Source organism: Saccopteryx leptura, chromosome 2 (genome assembly GCF_036850995.1).
Source record: "Saccopteryx leptura isolate mSacLep1 chromosome 2, mSacLep1_pri_phased_curated, whole genome shotgun sequence".
Lineage (NCBI taxonomy): Eukaryota > Metazoa > Chordata > Mammalia > Chiroptera > Emballonuridae > Saccopteryx > Saccopteryx leptura.
The window spans coordinates 174,654,753-174,674,980 of NC_089504.1; positions in this window are offsets into that span (position 1 = coordinate 174,654,753).

Genomic DNA, 20,228 nt, shown 5'->3' on the forward strand with positions numbered 1-20,228 from the left:
GAGAACTGGAGGCTGCTCGGGATCATAAAGCAGTGAGGGCTGCTGCCTATGTTTCCCCCCCAACTAACAAGGGAAACGGGCCTGTAAAGGTTACCTGAACACAGATGTGGGTAGACTTGATTGCGGCTGGAGCAGATAAGGGGAAATTGGATGGCCAGTCTAATAAAATTCTTTTGGAGCTTTGGCGGCAGCTTAAACCAGAACAGAAGTTCCAGTCACTGAGACGAAAGCCCCCAGCAGCTACCAATAAAATGTTTGGTGCGTGCACAGCTCGGTTACAAGATTATATGATAGAGACGGCCGAGGGAGAGGGGAACTCCCAAGACCCATTGTACCAGTTTGAATAGGAAAAAGGCCGAGGGACCCATCTAACGGGGATGGGTGGGGACCAGAGGCCACATGTGGAACTGGCTATCCACTGGTCCCCTTCCAATGTACAACAGGTGTTGGCCTTGGTGGATACAGGTGCAGAATGTTCCCTTCTCTATGGAAACCCAGAGCGGTTTGCTGGGACCCCAGTGGCCATTGACAGTTATGGGGGCCAAACTGTTCAAGTGAAGCCAATAACTATTCCATTGGGGATAGGGAGACTGCCTCCTAAGCCATATAAGGTGTATGTATCTCCTATTCCTGAATATATTTTGGGGGTAGATGTCTTGCAAGGACTGTGGTTGGAAACTACAGCTGGGGAGTTCCGGCTGCGGATCAGGGTTGTGAAGGCAGTATTGTGGGGACATGCATCACATTCCCCTTTGCAATTACCTGTCCCTCGGCGTGTGACTAACACCAAGCAGTATCGCCTGCCGGTGGAGCCTTGGCTGTGGGAGGGGAGGAGAGAGACGGAGAGGAGGGAGAGGGAGAAGGGTGGATAAGTAGATGGGCGCTTCTCCTGTGTGCTCTAGCCCAGGAATCCTGCATGCACACCAGGCCAATGCTCTACCACTGAGCCAACTGGCCAGGGCCTAGGAATGCCCTTGTTGATCAAGCTACCCAAAAGAAAATTATATGGAGCAACCATGACAGACTGAGCAAGTCAGTCTCATACTATTCGTCTGGTGCACCAGAACGCTGCAGCCCGGTGTAAACAGTTTCAACTTTTTCGGGAAGCAGCACAGCAGATTGGGAAATCCTGTCCAAGGGGTCCTATACTGCCCCCTCATTTGGAGTTAACCCTCAAGGACCCCCACCAGGACAACTTTGGCAGATGGATGTTACTCATATACCTTCATTTGTCAAACAGTCGTATGTCCACATTACTGTGGCTTTCATATTCCTGATATATAGTAACCTCTGTCAGAACAGGAGAGGCTGCTAAGCATGCTATAGCTCATGGTCTGTATGCATTGTTCTATTATTGGATTTCCTAAACTGGCTTATCTGAAAATGCTCCTGCATATGGAGCAAAAGCATTTACTGTATTTTGTCATGCTTACAATCTTTAAAGTTAAGGTATTATTAAAGTATACTCAGCAAACATTTTAAGGTCAATTAAAAAAAAAAACAATTTAAAAGGGGGTAGTCATATCCTGGAACTCCTATGGGTCTACCACATCATGCTTTTTATTTAAAAAAAAATAAATTTTTTTTTACATTCCTTTTGAATGCTGATGAACAGGAGACACCAAATCTTTTTCGCCTGCAAACTACTACCTTCTTTATTAGATCCAGCTAATACACTGTTTTGTCTTTTTCCAAATAGCTCCAGATATATGGAAAAGATTTATATAGGCGGATGGGGATCCTCAAACCCCTCAGCAAGATCTTCTGAGCATGGCTTTTAAGATACCTAGAGGCAGAAAAAGCCCAATAGAGATCAGGGGAACTACCAGCTTTTAGGATATGCCCTTAAAGGCTCCAATGCCCCAAAGGGGTCTCCTAGGATGCCATCTGGGTCCTGCTTCAATAGTGGAAAGGAAGGTCATTGAGCCAAAGCCTGCCAGGCTTACATGCCTCTACTGTGAGGAAACAGGGACACTGGAAGGTAGGCTTCCCCCTCACTACTTTCAGGGAGGGTTCAGTCTCTTCCAGCCCTGCTCCAGCCACCTATGACCTAACCTTGCCCAGAAAGCTGGGGTTTGCCACTGAAGGCTGAAGGTGCCCAGGGCCATCGGCCCCATATATGACACTGTGGACGAGCCCAGGGTATTTCTTCCAAGAAGCAGGTAAACTGATCTCATTTGCACAAGGGCCACTTAACTATGTTTTGCCTGAATAGTCAAGTTTTTTATTCTTCCCTCAAAGATCTCTGTTGTGGGTGTTGATAGTCCTATGTTCTGCTGCTTTGCTTAATATATAGTGTTTTCTTTATCCCTCCTATCTCAATGCCCCACTCATATTTCAGGCTGGGACCCACTCCTAATTTAGAGCTCTCTTTCCCCCTTTTGCCAACTTCTATTATGAATCTACCTTTGCCACCCAGCTTAGTGTATCCCAAGCTTCTCTTTACCATGCCACAGTCGCAGAGCTCCAGGGAAAAGCTACCTGGTCTCATCTCTCCAGGCAGAGGAGAACAGAAGCTCCATATCCACACATGCTGCAAATGGCTTCTCCAGTCTACCTGAATCATTACCAGCTAGAAGCAGCAGTCACTGGGACTTGGACATGAGCTGCAAAGTATAGAATGGTGACAACAATTCCAGTGCCATGCGGACTTTTCCTGGATGTGGACTTTTCCTGGACTCCTGCTCCCTGTGACATATCCTAACAGACAGAACTGTGGTTGGGTTGCATTTTTCAGGGATTTGATATGGTGATGGGGCCAACTTGGACTTGGTGAACATGTTAAGGACACTACTCTTTTATGGAGTCTTACTGTATGGGCCAAGAGTTTGCTTAAAGGCTTTTAATCACTGTAAAAAAAATAGAAGGCTGGATAAAGAAAATGGGGCACATATACACCATGGTATACTAGTCAGCTAGAAGAAATGATGACATCGGATCACTTACAGCAGATTGGTGGAATCTTGATAACGTTATGCGTAGTGAAATAAGCGAATCAGAAAAAAACAAGAACTGCAGTATTCTATACATTGGTGGGACATAAAAGTGAGACTAAGAGACATGGACAAGAGTGTGGTGGTTACGGGGCGTGGGGGGAGGGTCGGAGGGAGGGGGGAGGGGGAGGGGTACAAAGAAAACTGGATAGAGGGTGACGGAGGACAATCTCTCTTTGGGTGATGGGTATTCAACAGAACTAAATGACAAAATAACCTGGAAATGTTTTCTTTGAATATATGTACCCTGATTTATTGATGCCACCCCATTTAAATAAAAGTTTATTTATTAAAATAAATAAGAATAAAGTATATAAACAAAGAAAATTTACCTTTAAAAATGTATATTTTAAGATTTAGAATTTTTTAACAATATGATTAATTTTGCAATTTTTCACCATACAGTGAAACACACCAGGTGACTGGCTTTTCCCACACACACTGTTTTCAAATGTTATGTGACATCACATACAAGATTGCTAGACATCTGAGAAGGTATCCAAGACAAAGTTCACAGACACAAACACCAAAATCAAAGAAAGAGAGAGAAAATAGGTTACTTAACAAAGATCACAGATTCAATTAGAAAAGAGCTATCATTATAACACTGCATACTAGAAAATAATATAAAACCTTCTTTAAAATTCAGACCAAAACCTGTCCCTCCAAAACAAATGAGTGTAAAAGAAATAGGTCATTTAATTTTTAAAAAATTTATTTTTGAGAGAGGGGAGAGAAAGAGAGAGAGAGAAAGAGAAAGAGAGAGAGAGAGAAGAGAGAGAGGAGCAGGAAGCAACTCCCATATGTACCTTGACTAGGGAAGCCCAGGTTTTTAAACTAGCAACCTCAGTGTTCCAGGTCAACACTTTATACACTGCACCACCATAATAAGTCAGGCCAAAAATAGGTCATTTATAAACAGAATTTTTAAAACATGAAATTTCTTGTCTTAGGAACTTTGGAGAGTGTGATGCATTAGTCAACCAGAAAAAAATTTAGCAGTGAATTTGAGAAATAGGATTTCACACAGATTTGTAGAAGAAAATGGTCTCAGAAAAAAATTGTTCATCCATCAGATTGACACAGTAAACATTCTTGATTGGAGAAGAAAGATAAAGAGCTTAATTAGGTCTTCATGATGATAGAGTGGCAAGGAAGCAATAGTTGGTTAGAGCATCATCCTGATATGCTAAGGTTATGATTTCAATCCCTAGTCAGGGCACATACAGGAATAGATCGATGTTTCTATCTCTCTCTCTTTCCTTCCTTTGACTCATTAAATAATAAATAAATAAATAGATAGATAGATAGATAAATAAATAAATTTAAAAAATAATAGTAAAATAAAAACTTTTTTAAAAAATTTTATTCATTTTTAGAGAGGAGAGAGAAAGTGAGAGAGAGAGACAGAGAGGGAGAGAGAGGAGAGAGAGACAGAGAGAGAAGGTGGGGAGGAGCTGGAAGCATCAACTCCCATATGTGCCTTGACCAGGCAAGCCCAGGGTTTCGAACCGGCGACCTCAGCATTTCCAGGTCGATGCTTTATCCACTGTGCCACCACAGGTCAGGCAAATAAAAACTTTTTTTAAAAAAAAAGGAAGGAATGACTGAGTACCTGATAGATAACATAATATGGAGACTATTATTTAAGGAGGTTAATAATAAATATCATTGGAAATCAGCAGCAAGAGACATAGAAAACAAAAGATGTACAAATCAGGTTAATTCTTAACTACAGAGAGCACAAAAAGTTATTGAATACAGAAAAAATAATCATGGTTCACTGTTTGATTTATAGTAAATAATACATAAATAGAATAAACATTAAATGTTGGGTTGATTTAAAAAATATCTACGTATATACAATATTTTGAGGAAAATAAAGAAGTGTGAGTTTAAATCAGAGCATATACCAATGTTAAATCCTAACCTTTCATGCGAGAAATTTATTATATTTTTTAAATGAATAAATCAAAGATAATGGTAAAATATATTATTTTAAAATACAAAGTGATTTTTTCTGGGGAAAATAACAGGAAATTTGGGGAGCCTTAATGTAAGGCCAGGAGCCGCCATCGTGGCCATTCACATGCAGGTTCCCATTGGATTCGGGCAGACGATAAAGAAATGGCGGAGTCAGAGGACGGGGGGCCATCCTATTTATTGGTGTCTCACCAAGACAGGCAAACCACAAAAGAAGACAAGGGAAAAGCAGAAAACCAGCTCTTCCCATGAAGGGCAAGGGATCAGGGAAGCCCCTGCAATTGTGATAGCAGGAACTGTGTGTCCAAGCTCCTGGTCTGTCCCACTTTATAGTGTAGAAAACCAAAATCCCTTAATCCAATATACAAACAAGGAAGTCTCCGATACAAAGTCACCCATCCAAGGCATAATTGGATTCCTCACGAGAGTGCACCACCCAGATAATACAATCATTCAAGGGTGTGGGGAAAAGCTTAGTCCCAAAACCAAACCCCAGGCTACAACGACCTGGCCTGCTTATAGCCTGTCCCCCACACCCAATATAAGTCACAAGCGAGCAAACATATATATCACATTTACAAACTTATTTGACCAACATTCCACCCCTTTTGCTCGCTTTACAATCTAAACCACAGGCATCTTCCATGATGGTCACTGTGCCACATCACCTGCAGGTGCAGTCTCCAACCATCGCACCCTTGCCAACGTATCTGCCTCATCATTCCCAGGATGGGCTAGAGGGGCATGCCCTGTGACATGATATACTGTCACCTGCTTCTGGTGTCCTATTTCCCATAAGTCCTGCCACATGGCCTGACCCCATAATGGACGGTGCATTACCATCCACTGGTTAATGTGCCAAGTAGCAATCCAAAGGGTCAGTCCACGATAGACAGCCCAACTGTCAGTACAGATCACCAGAGGTGAAGGTTCATTATGGGCAACTAGCCAAACAGCTCTTAATTCTGCCCATTGGCTGCTTTGGCCTGTACCCGTGTCCATCCAAATAGTCTCAGTGGCTGGATGGAAGGCGATAGCCGTCCATTTGGCAGGTTGGCCCCTGCTGGAACCATCAGTATACCAGGCATCTTCGGGGATGGGCACCCGCCCCTCCTGGTAGGGACTGACCTCAGGTTCTGCCTCCTGAGCCCCAGTTGCACCTGACTCTAAAGTCGCATAGGTGACTGGACCCAAGACTTCCTGCAGTTCTGCCCTCAATGGGCTGGTGCTAAGAGCACAGCGTTGTTGCAGATAGGCACCCCACTTGGCCAGGGTAGACATTTGGGCCATACCACTACGTGGTTTAGTTGCCCAATCTCTCACCCATCCAGCTATAGGGTATGTTGTTTTGACTGTAACTGGTGTTGTGGTTGTAATACTCTCAGTTGCCAGGAGGGCAGCATACACAGCTGCCAGCTGCTTCTCTACTAATGAGTAACGAACTTCAGCACCTTTCCACAATTGGGACCAAAATCCAATAGGTTGCCGTAGGCGCTCTGTCCGCTGCCACAAGCCCCATCCAAACCCCTCCGAGGTCACATGAACATCCAGCTCACAGGGCCTGGCAGGATCAAACACATTCAAGGCCTGTGCCACCTTGACAGCTCTCTTAGCAGCTGCAAATGAACCTTGCGCCTGCTCAGTCCAATCCCAGCGAACCCCCTTTCGAATAAGGTTGTACAAGGGGCGTAGTAACTGAGCCAAATGCGGTATAAATGCTCGCCAATACCCCAACAAACCTAAGAATTCCTGTAACTGTTTTACCGTAGTGGGCACGGGGTAGGCTTGAATCTTATCTATAACTGCGTCAGGGATAACTTTTGTTTTACCCGACCAGACAACTCCCAAGAATTTAACAGATAACCCTGGTCCTTGTAATTTGTTCTCGTTAACTGCCCAGCCACATGCTTTCAAATGGGATAGCAGGGTAGGGACTGCTTGCTCCAATTCTGAAAGAGAATCACTAGTTAGCATAATATCATCAATATAATGGTACATGCGGACTACCTCTGGCTGTTTCCATTTAGCCAGGTCAGCAGCCACCAGCCCATGGCACAAGGTGGGGCTATGCAAATAGCCCTGGGGTAACACTGTAAAGGTCCATTGTCTCCCTTCCCAACTGAAGGCAAATTGGTCTTGACTCTCTGCGGCTATATCAATAGAGAAAAAAGCATTGGCCAAGTCTGCCACAAAGTGGTATGTCCCCAACTCATGGCTTAGCCGATCCATCATGTTAGCTATCGAAGGAACAGCAGCGTGCAAAGGGGGAACAACTTTATTAAGTTCCCTGTAATCTACTGTCATTCTCCAGGTTCCATCTGCTTTGCGCACAGGCCATACTGGGGAGTTGTAAGGACTGTGTGCTGGCCGGATGATCCCCACCTTTTCTAGTTCAAGGATTGTCCCTGTGACTTCTTCATAACCACCTGGCAGGCGGTACTGCTTGGTGTTAGTCACACGCCGAGGGACGGGTAATTGCAAAGGGGAATGTGATGCATGTCCCCGCAATACTGCCTTCACAACCCTGATCCGCAGCCGGAACTCCCCAGCTGTAGTTTCCAACCACAGTCCTTGCAAGACATCTACCCCCAAAATATATTCAGGAATAGGAGATACATACACCTTAGATGGCTTAGGAGGCAGTCTCCCTATCCCCAATGGAATAGTTATTGGCTTCACTTGAACAGTTTGGCCCCCATAACCGTCAATGGCCACTGGGGTCCCAGCAAACCGCTCTGGGTTTCCATAGAGAAGGGAACATTCTGCACCTGTATCCACCAAGGCCAACACCTGTTGTACATTGGAAGGGGACCAGTGGATAGCCAGTTCCACATGTGGCCTCTGGTCCCCGCCCATCCCCGTTAGACGGGTCCCTCGGCCTTTTTCCTATTCAAACTGGTACAGTGGGTCTTGGGAGTTCCCCTCTCCCTCGGCCGTCTCTATCATATAATCTTGTAACCGAGCTGTGCGCGCACCAAAGGTTTTATTGGTAGCTGCTGGGGCCTTTCGTCTCAGTGGCTGGAACTTCTGTTCTGGTTTAAGCTGCCGCCAAAGCTCCAAAAGAATTTTATTAGACTGGCCATCCAATTTCCCCTTATCTGCTCCAGCCGCAATCAAGTCTACCCACATCTGTGTTCGGGTAACCTTTACAGGCCCGTTTCCCTTGTTAGTTGGGGGGGAAACATAGGCAGCAGCCCTCACTGCTTTATGATCCCGAGCGGCCTCCAGCTCTCCCAAATCTGCTACCATCTGTGTAACTGCATTGATGGGCTGCCCCACATAGGGGCCCAAGATAGCCACAAGTGACCCAAAAAGGGCTGATGGGGCGCTAGCAAGGACAAATTCCCTCATTTTGGCCGTAAACACTTCCTCGTCTGGCCCACGAGACCCAGGGTTGAAAACAGCATTCTTCATACCTAGTTCTCGAAGGACCTTTACTAACTCACTGTAGCACTGCCACCGACTCATTGCCCCCGGCAGTTCTCCAGCATTCTGCCAGACCATACGAATGGCAGCCATCACCCATTCTAATAGGGTATGGTCTCCTGGGTTGCCATGGCAGTTCTGAAGACGCTGCCTCAAGGAAGAGTGTGTGGTAATGGCGGCCAATTTCTCCATCTCTGTTCCGGAGAGCATGATGCCATCCACCCCTATATCCCATAATCGTAGTAACCAGGCTACCAGGGATTCAGTAGGTTTCTGCCTAAATTGTGCCCCCAACTCCATCAGCTCTGCCTGGGTATAGGGCCGGACCACAGAGTGTTCCATTACCTGGGCTGGAGGCTGTGGCTGCCCCTGAGGGACTCTTTGTTGCTGGTTTTTTACCTTCTTGGCGACAACTGGTCGGGCTCTCAGTGTGCGTATGGCAGCTTCAGCCTGAGCCTTCTCATCCTCAGAAGAGGAGTCGCAAGCGCCTGCTGCCGCTGACTCAAAGCCAATCCACCGGCACGGATGCTGCTGCTCCTTTGGTGACCGTTTAGGCTCCTGTGGCTGCTGGCTTTTGGCCAGAAGCTGAGACTCGAGCTCTTGAATCCGCAGTTGTTTCTCCAACAACTGCCGGTGAACACGTTCAACTTCCAGGGTAAACTGCAACTCGCGAACCCGTAATTCCTTCTCCAGTGCTCGCTCCAATTCCAGCCTTTTCTGCCGTTCTATTTTCAATTCATACTGAAGCTTTTGACCTCGGGCAGTTTCCTCTTGAGTAAAAAACATGTAGCCCATGGCCCCTAAAAGGACAACCATGGGGAGCCAGAGCGGCAACCAGTACTCTATCCCACCCATCAAGGGTGGTGGCTCCATACCAATCTCTGAATCCTGCCGACTACGCCAGTTGTAAGGCCAGGAGCCACCATTGTGGCCATTCACATGCAGGTTCCCATTGGATTCGGGCAGACGATAAAGAAATGGCGGAGTCAGAGGACGGGGGGCCATCCTATTTATTGGTGTCTCACCAAGACAGGCAAACCACAAAAGAAGACAAGGGAAAAGCAGAAAACCAGCTCTTCCCATGAAGGGCAAGGGATCAGGGAAGCCCCTGCAATTGTGATAGCAGGAACTGTGTGTCCAAGCTCCTGGTCTGTCCCACTTTATAGTGTAGAAAACCAAAATCCCTTAATCCAATATACAAACAAGGAAGTCTCCGATACAAAGTCACCCATCCAAGGCATAATTGGATTCCTCACGAGAGTGCACCACCCAGATAATACAATCATTCAAGGGTGTGGGGAAAAGCTTAGTCCCAAAACCAAACCCCAGGCTACAATGACCTGGCCTGCTTATAGCCTGTCCCCCACACCCAATATAAGTCACAAGCGAGCAAACATATATATCACATTTACAAACTTATTTGACCAACACTTAAGCTCAAAAAACTTCTTTATTCTTTTTTCAATTTTTGTCATAAAATACACTTAACATAAAATTTACAATTTTAATTATTTTTAAGTGTATATACAATAGTTCAGTAATGTTAAGTACATTCACATTGTTGTACAACCAGTCTCTAAAAATGCTTTCATCTTATGAGTCTATATTAATTAAAAAAATAATAAGGGTCTTTTGTGGTTTCATATAAATTTTGGGATTGTGTTTTCTGTTGCTGTGAAAAAGACCAAGAGACAGTGTTGATAGTTTAAAATTCAGTCAGCTTTGTTTTCTGGTTTTTATTTTATTTTTTTGTGCATGTGTTGGGCAGTTCTTCCTTTCACCCTTCTTGAATACCTAAAAGAATTAGAGCAGGCCATTTATATATTCTTTCCATAAAGAAACAATGAATTTTGGGGGATTTGATAAGACAAAGGAGCATAGATCTGGGGTTACTTAGTAAGAAATTCAACTAGAATTAGGCTTAGGGTAGTAAATTAGTAGATTTATCAAGTATTTGTTTATAAAAGCTTCTCAGTTCTGGATTTTCTAGCTTTGGTGATAAGGTGATCTCTTCTGTTAGTGTGATTTCTCCTTAGCTCTTTTGTAGCAGAGAGGGCACCTTCATAGGGAGATGTATTTCCTGTATTTAGAGAGACAGAGGAGAGTTAGAGAGTTCCACCTGATCTTGCTGCTTTTAAAGTGATTTTAATTGGAAATAATTAATATGCATCATGAGATATTTTGGGGCAGCATGCCTTGAACACTAACAATGCAACTTAGTATTTTTAAATACATATTAAAAGATATTTTTAGATTAAGTCTTGATTTATATCATTTTTATACATGTATAACAAGAAAAACATACACATAATTTTGGGTAAAGTATTTTGAGGCAAACAAAACAAAACTACATAACAACTGCTACCTGAGTAACTGTAATTTTAAGACGATCCTAGATTTGAGATGTCAAAACATGAAACATAAATAAATAAAACTATCATAACCATGATCTATCTTGCTTAAGAAACAGAAAATATAATTACTAAAAATATTAATGTCTGTATTACATAGCTCCCTGACTTTTTGGCCCTTATCATGTCTCCTACATGAAAGTCAGAGTCTTCAGATGGTAGTGCTTCCAAGAAGAGGAAAGCCATCACGATGGAAGTGAAATTAGACATTTTAAAGAGAAGAGAAGAGATAGAAGCCCCAGAATCCAAGAGATTTACTACCAAGGGTTTGGCAGAAAGTTTTTTTATAGTAGAGGATGGTTTGGCAAAATTTTAGGCTAAGGACCCCAGTGGTGACAGATTCAGTAAGGTCTACAGAGCTGTTGTGGATGCCTTGCAATACTATAGGCAGATTTAGGAACAGAAGAAGTCATCAACCTTCCAGACTATCCTGGAACAATTCTTGTGGAAGGTAGAGAGGCCAGCACAGATCCTATACCCTCTACATCAGCTGCTTCTCGAGATAAAACAGGTAGTACAGGTAGAATCATCTCCAGCATCTTCTCTTTTTTAGGCAATCCTGATTCACCTGACCCAGTATCCCCAGCACCTTCTGCAGGTTCTCCTGCCTCTCCAACCCTTCCTCCCAATAGGTCACTCTCTCCCACCTTGCAATGGCCCTTCCAGTGTGCATGCCAACCACAGGAATAATGGTAAGGAATTTTTTTTAACACTCATTTTTTGTCATTTTTTTCTGTTACTACAATACAGTGTAGAGTACACTATATTTATGTTCTTTTCCTTTTTCTGTGGCTTAGTTGTGTTTTCACGTTCTAGATTATGCTTTCACAACTGTGTTAAGATAGGTAAGTGACTTAGGCTAGGGTGTGTTTTGACTTACACCAAAATTCGGCTTATGTCGCTGTCGTAGGATAGGAACTGTGTTGTAAAACCAAGGACCCTCTGTACTTACATTAATCAAATAATTAAATTCAGATAAATTTGTATGTAAAAGGTTAGAAATTCTCTGGGCTTATCTCTTTTAATAATTGCTCTCATTTTATAAAAATATGTAGTGTTTCAAACATAATAGTGGTGTTATTAAAATAAAAATAGATTTCTGATTGTTTAGGAACTTGTATTTTTCAATTCTTAATAGTCACAAAAACAAACACATACTCATGAGTTTCTCCTAACTAATTATTTTCAATGTGTCAGTATTTCTGTCCTTCCTACCAACTTTACTCTCTGGCTTGTAATTTCAATAGAAAAATACAATAAAACCAACAAAATGGCAACAAAAATCTTCTTTCATTTAGGAACAAATTAAATTTTCCTTCTAAGGTAATGATTTTTACCTTAAAGCAATGATAAGTATCTTGTTTCTCTGTCAAACTTCCTCATCTCCTTATCTTACAACAGTTAACCTTAATAATCCCCTCACTTTCAAACTCTTCTTGATTTACGGCTCTTTAAGCACTTCTGTTAAGCTTGATCATTTACTTACACTGGCCTCTAACGGAGTCAGTGTCACTTTGAGGATTGTAAATGGATTCTGCTGAAAATAAAGTTCTCCAGACACTCTAGAACTAATTTTTTCCTTTCCAGGAATAGATATCTGTGTAAAATTGTTTTTCATCATGTTTTTGTAACTTCCTCAAAGCAAAATAAAAGGATACAAAATTCTAATTTCTATTTTATTTTATTTTATTTTATTTTTTTGGTCTTCCAATATTGGATAATACCTCATGACTGTGTTGATAAAGAAAAAAAAAAGAAAAAAAAAAGATAAATATATAAATAAGAGGGTATGGTCCCATAAAGTCAAAATTAAAAATAGATGTATTTTGGTGGAGAAACTACATTTTTAGAATCTCAAAGTAAGGTCTGTGCTCAGTTATTATATCTAGGTGGATAGATCAACTATTGCCCTAATTTGTGTAATATTTCCAGCTACTAAATAATTAATTATGGTAATACTCATATTAATTTTATTTTAGAAGATGCAGGTTTTTTCTTTTTCAAACAATGCGTCCCCTACCATTGTCATATTTGAAGAGCTTGTTTGAAGGTTCTAGCAGGGGAACAAAGCCACTCATATACTCTTGACCAAAGAACCATGCTTCTCTTCTATTGGGGAAGGTCGTCCTCTTCAATGGAGTACACAGCTTTAGGAGGGACATGGGACAGTGGAGGAGAAAGAGGACATCTGCATAACCAGCCAGATCAGCCAAATTAATGCTGTCCATCAATGGGGTAACAAATGTTGCAGCTAGAGAACCCTCACATTCATCATATTTGAAAATAAGAAAAACTTATCTTGGTAACATTAAACTTTGTAACTATACACACACACACACACACACACATATATAGACATATAATTGTCATATTTATATATGATTGTATACATATTTATAAATGACTTCTTTAATCATTTGAATTTTAAATGGAAATATCTTTCTCATTTTGTACTTAAAGTCTCTAAGCAGGACCTCAGCTAGCCAAGTCAAAAGTAGTATGATTGTGATAAACTAAGAGTTGACTTTTTTTTCTATGACTAAACTAGCTATTGATTAAAACCATTTAAAAATTTTCAATATCAAAAACAACAGTAGCACCTACTGTTATATATGTGTGCAATTTGTGCTAAGTCCTCTACAAAATATTTTATGTTCTCCCCTGTTTTATTTTTATACAGTACTTTGATATAAGTAGTGTAAACCTTATTAAGAGAAGAAGTGAATTCTTAGATAAGTTAAAAGTTTTCTCAATATTGGTGCGACTAATGGTAAAGTAGTAATTCTGACTCCGATGCATCACACCATATATATCAGTACTGTACAAGTAGGGAGGTGATTGTGACAAGAAACTCAAGTTCTAAGCACAAAGAGAATCTCAGAAGTAGACAAAGGCTTATCCCTATGAAGCTAAAAAAATGTTACTTTGCTTTTAAATAATTAATAACTGCAAGGATAAAAAACCAGCTTTTCTTAAACTTTCAATAACTATTTACATTCTTCATTCTTTTGATGTTAGCAAAATATACTCTTAATCAGGGTGTATATGGCTTTTAATATTTAGTATATTATATACTGTGCATTAAAAAAAAACACTGATTAACACTACAGGTTTATGAAAAGCATAGCAAAAGGTCTTATAACTGTTGCCCTGGAAAACAAAGATGGCAGGATGGGAGAGAGGTCTACTGTGGAAAATGTTATATATAATAACTTATGTTTGTACTTCTATGAGTATTGAAATGAGATTTAACCTATTTTGTCTGGTTTCCTAAATGATTTAAAAAGAGCTTTAAGTGTCTCTAACATCTATTTTCATGATGTAAACTAAAAGAATTATGAAGCTATAAAATGAATTCTAAGTCAAGGCTAGGAAATTAAAGAGTCAATGAAATATATTTAGAATCTCTTTTCTATGGAGGGCAAAGAACAAAGGCATAAAACTGAAAAATGAAAGTTTACTAAGCACTCCCCTACCCATTTGTTTTCTTTTATTTTTAAATTAATTTTTCTTCTTCTTTTCCAAGTGAGAAGAGTGGAGATAGAGAGACAGATTCCCAGATGCGCCCTGACCAAGATCCACCTGGCAGCCCCTGTCCCAGCCGATGCTCCGCCCATCTGGGGCCATGCTCACAACTGAGCTACTTTTAGCGGCTGAGGCAGAGGCTCCATGGAGCCATCCTCAGTGCCCGGGCCCATGTGCTTGAGCCAATGGAGCCATGGCTGCAGAAAGAAAAGGGAGAGAGAGAGAGAGAGAGAAGGGAGAATGGGAGTTGTGAAGAAGCAGATGGTCACTGCTGCTGTGTGCCCTTACCAGGAATTGAACCCGGGACATCCACACACTGGGCCAATGCTTTACCACTGAGCCAATTGGCCAGGGCCCTAATACAATCTCACATACAGTTTTGATTTTAGAATCATGTCTTATTTTACAACAGAGCCTAATGTAAGGAAATAAAATATCTTTGCACTGAATAGGAATATCTTGTTTCATATTCAACAGTGTTGTCTTATCTAAAAAATAATAACCTTCTTTGGAGTAGTTTATAATATTCTAAGACATGCATTCTATCACAGTTCTCATCTCTGCCTTATGATGATAGAGCTAATAGGTCAACTGATCTCAGTCTTTCAACTAGGAATGAAAGTAACATTTACTTGCATCTCATTTATCTTTTTGCAAAAACACAAAAATGAAGATACCATGAAAACTCAGGGGTGGGTGGATTTATTCCTAGCTCAAAATAGAAAAATTTCTTCAACATTTTGCATGTCAGTAAACTCTTACTTTTTCTGAGTTATTCAACAAAACAAAATGGTATATAAATTATAATATGTTCTTGATATCATTGTAGTGAATTTAATCTCAACTTTATCTTTTAAACTATATTTATCCTAAGTTTAAAATTCATTAAGGATAATGAACATAGATCTTTCATAATATTTTGTGTAATTCCTCAGTGTACATAGGAGTAAATTTATGGTTTAATATTAATTTCATTTGGTGACCAGAATTGAAATATTGAGAATACAGTGGTGAGTAAAAGTAACAGAGAAAAACAGCAAGTTTTTTTTATTTAATAAAGATATTTTTACATATATCTATTTCAATATTCTGCATATCTAGTTTACTACTGTCAGTTTTTACAACTTAGTATCTATATATACTGGAACCAGACAACCTAAATTTGAAAAGTGACTCAATCAATTACTAGCTGTGTGAATTTGGACAAATCAATTAACATTCCTGTACCTCAATTTCCTCTTATGTAAAATGGATGTGTCAGTCAGGGTCTAGTCAGGAGATAAGAACCACAAAGAATTTGAAAAAAAAACTTTATGTACAGAATTGTAAACTGTAATGAAAGGGTTACCTATAAAGGGTAAAGAAAGCTTTAAATAGCTCCTAGGGCTGAGAAAGCTACTTAAAGAATGAATATACTTCCTCCAAGTTGTGATTCAAATATCATTAGAGAAAGTATGGTTAGAGTCAAATGGACTGTGGAGAAAGGCCCTGGCTGGACCCAGGCCAGAGCGGACTTATATTCTCTGGGCAGAGGCTGGTGGGTGAAGAACTGCAGTTAGATCCAGCAAACAAGAAATAACTGTTTTCGAGGGTGGGTGCGGTGAGAGTTCTGGCAGCTGAAACTGGTAAATCTACCCTTGGAGATATCTTGGAGTCTCCACAGAGTTGTAGCTAAAACACAAAGTAAGAAAGCTCCACTGAATGTTTACATACAGCACTGGAAGACACGCAATCAAAGCAAGACGAGAAGAGTAAGAAAATAAAACCAGCCCCTAGCCTGGTGTTATGGACCGAATGCTAGTAATTATTGATCGGAGCCCAAATTGATTATAAATCTTTAGAGCCTTTATTAGCCCGCCGGCAGCTGCTAGCTGACAAACAGCTAACGGCCCGAGCCTAGGGAGAGAGCAGTATTTAAGGGGTTAAACCACAAAGTCATAGCTATTACAACAGGTATGCACAACATTCTTGACATTTCAGTAGAAAGCATTCTTTGTTCTAAAGCTGATTACAGTTCTTCCTGTAATTGCTGCAAGGCTAAAGCATAAAACTGTATCTTGCATCTGTAGGCAAGATTTAAGTCAAGATATCTAACTAGTTGGGCTTGTAAAAATTTTTCACTTTAAGCTACTGCCACAGGCAAGCTCTGTTTAATGCTTAGCTTCCTTGTACAGACTATTGGGGATTTTCTACTCTAAGCAGCTACCAAAAGCAAGTTTAAAGTTCCTCTTTATGTCCTACTCTCTATACACAATACTGAGGTCCCATACACAACACGAGGTCCCTATCACACTGGTAGCTCAGTTAATTGGAGTGTCCTCCTAATACACCAAGGTTGCGTTTCTAACCCTGGTCTGGGCACATATGAGAATCAACCAGTGAGTACATAAATACGTGAAACATCAAATCAATGATTTTTCTCCCTGCCTCTCTCCCCCTACCCTCTCTTCCTTTCTTTCTAAAATCAACAAAAAAATATGTTTTTAAAAGAAAAATTAATTAAAAAGAAAACTCCTGAACTAGGGAGAGAAGCCCTTCCTTCCTATAGTTTCCTTTTAGTGCCATCTACTGGCAAGGGTTAATATGGCACCAACTATAATACAAAGGAAAAATATTTGAAGGGCCCATCTCAATTCTCATAGAACCGACAAGAAAGGTTAGATATAGAGGTTATAAATAGCAGTAAATTGATAATTAATGTATTAGTTTTTACAGAATTTCATAACAAGTTATCGCAAACTGGGCAACTTGAAACAATAGAAGTTGTTCTCTCATAGTTTTGGGCCAGATCTGAAATCAAAATGTTGGCAGGGCTATATTCCCTCTGTGGTCTCTAAAATGAATCCTTCCTTGTCTCTTTGAGCTTCTAATGTCTGTCAGCATTTCTGTGACTGTATCACCTCAATCTCTGTCTCTGTCTTCCCATGGCTCTCTCTTCCGCTCTCTCATAAGGACAAATTTAGGGACAACGAGGATAATCTCATCTCAGGATATTTAGCTACATCTGAAAATATTTCTTCACAAATAAATTCACATTCACAGTTTCCTGTAAGACATTAGGCATAAATGTCGGGGGCCACCATTCAGTTATATTAGGGATGGTAATAACAGTGTTTAACCTACAGTCTTCTTCATGCCGATAACTGAATTAATACCTGAAAAATATGTATAACACCATACCTTACTCATATCTAGGACTACAAAAGTATTTCTTATTGTCATCATCATTATGGTTATTGTTCCAAGGGTCTCTGATTCTTCCTCACTCACTATTTTCTCTTCTACTAATACATAGAATAATTAGAAATTGTACTTTGATTCTCTACTTACCAGATAGTTACCTTGATCTTGTTTTCTAATTTGAAAAATGTTAATATTTTATTTGATTTATATGCCAGGTAGTCTTATCCTGATTAAAGATGAAGAAATTAAGCATCATATAATTTACATACTTATTCAATGTCACTTAAGAAGTGGTGGTGATATCATTCAGTGTAGTGTCTGTGATATAGTATGTAATTACTATTATAATGACTAATAGTACTAATAGTATTCTTATTTACTACTAGTACTAATTCTATTACTACTATTATTATATTTATATTTAATAATGATATTGATATATAGCTTTAAAAACATACTTCAGAGATTTCTGTCTCCACCATTTTCTTTATTTCCTTATTTTAACTAATTACCAATTCTTAGAAGTCTGTCAATTAGAAAGAAACACAATATTCTGATTTGTCTTTTACTCTTCATCTCATCTACAATTGTAGTCTTATATCATTCTACACCCTTATAATACCCTCTGAACTGGTCTCTAAATTTTTTTTTTGTCTCCCTTCCTCAATCTTTCTTCCATATAGCAATATATATATATATATATATATATATATATATATATATATATATTCCATATAGCAATACAATATATTATATTGTGTGTGTGAAACAGATTTATTGTCCTCCTACTGCTTTGAAGTTCTTTAATAGTTTTTATGTTTTTTTAGTATCTGAAGCCAAAATACTTTTAGCCTTATCTTCTGATGACATAAACTAGGCTGCTCCCACAGAGTACTCTCTAACAATTTCTCTCAAAATATTATAAATCCTTTGTATTTGTTCACAAAAGTGCTCCTTTTGTGTTATTTGGAATTAAAATTTAGCTCAAATATCACATCTTCTGTAAAATATTACTCCAAATCTCAAAAAGAAAAGTAACTTACATTTTTTACCCTAGACCAATGGTGGTCTTTGGTTTTAGAACAAGGAAATATTGATTAATGGAATTGCACAATTAGAAACTTAGGTTACCCTTCATGAAGAGTGTTTCAATAGTGCACTTCACTCTTTAGTAAATAGGAACATAGAAAATGTTATCTGTCATCAAATGACAAAGATTAAATAAAAGTTTTTTATAAATTAAGGGTCCACATTTTATAAATATTTGTATAAGATTTGTTTTATTTTGCTCTTTACTTCACAGAACCCAGAACTTCTTTTCCCAAATAATAAATATGATTATTTGGGTTTTCTGAATATTTGCCAGAAATAAAGTATGATTTCATTACTTGAAGTTGTTCTACACTATATCCTAGAAGTGATAAATGCCCATCATTTTTTAATTAGCCTGCTATAATGTATGTTATACATATAATATATATATGTACATGTGTGTGTATATATATATATTTATTTATTTACTTATTTATTTTAGGTGAGAGAAGGTGAGATTGTGAAGCAGACTCTTTCATGTGCCCTGACCAGGATCTACCCAGCAATCCCATCTGGAGCCAATGCTTGAGTAGTGAGCTATTTTTGGCATGTGAGGCTGGTGCACTTTAACTGAGCCTTGTTCGAACCAATCAAGCCACTGACTGCAGAGAAGAGGAAGAGAGGAGAGAGAGGGAGGTGGGGCAAAGCATATGGTTGCTTCTTCTGTGTGCCTTGAATTGGATTCAAACCCAAGACATTCATACACTGGGCCACTCTATCCACGAGCCACTGGCCAGGGCTTAAATATATTTTCTAAAAAAAAAAAATTTACTAGGATTCCAGTATGTGTCATGCAATATAATAATAACTAGTGATATTAAAATAATACAGTAAAAGTATCTTCTTTTCTCCCGGTGAGGGTGGCATGCATTGTATAATTTTCTGATTTATCAGATACAAACTATTGTACAAAGATAAGTAGTACTCTAGCATTTATACATTATGTCTGATTCAAATATAACACGTTTCTGTTCTTTACTTTTTTGCTTTGCTTAGGGATTGCTTTCCATTTCAATTATCTACCAGTGTTTCAGTATGATTCTGACTTGTGTTACTTATTTACATTAGTCTTTTTTCTCTTTCTTTTCCTTACCTTAGTTGCTATTTGTTTTCTTCTTTCTCTCAATTAATACAATTCTGTTCTAATCGTTTTTAGTTTTTTGGTATATGTCAGGAGTTGTGCAAGGTGCTTTCTCATCCAAAATTTTATTTAATTTCAACAACAAATTTGTGAGAGAAGATACTATTTTCATATGAAGACATATCAGAAATATTAATGACTTTTAAAGTCAGACAGTGATTAAAATTATAGAGATATAAGAACATAGTCACCTAATAAATTTAATTGTAAAATAGCTGAAAAATAAATTTATGGATACTTGCAAAAAAAAAGCAAAGCAATATTATTTGATTTATCTTTTATATTACAATTATTACTCTCTAAAATGTTTTCTCTCTCTTCAATTTTGTAGAGATACTTCATAGTATAATTTTATTCAATCTATGCGATAGTTTATTTTATATGAGACAACAAAATACCATTGTAATTCTTTTTATAACTAGAACAATAATCCTAAAACTTATTTGGAACCAGAAAATAACCAAAACAATTTTG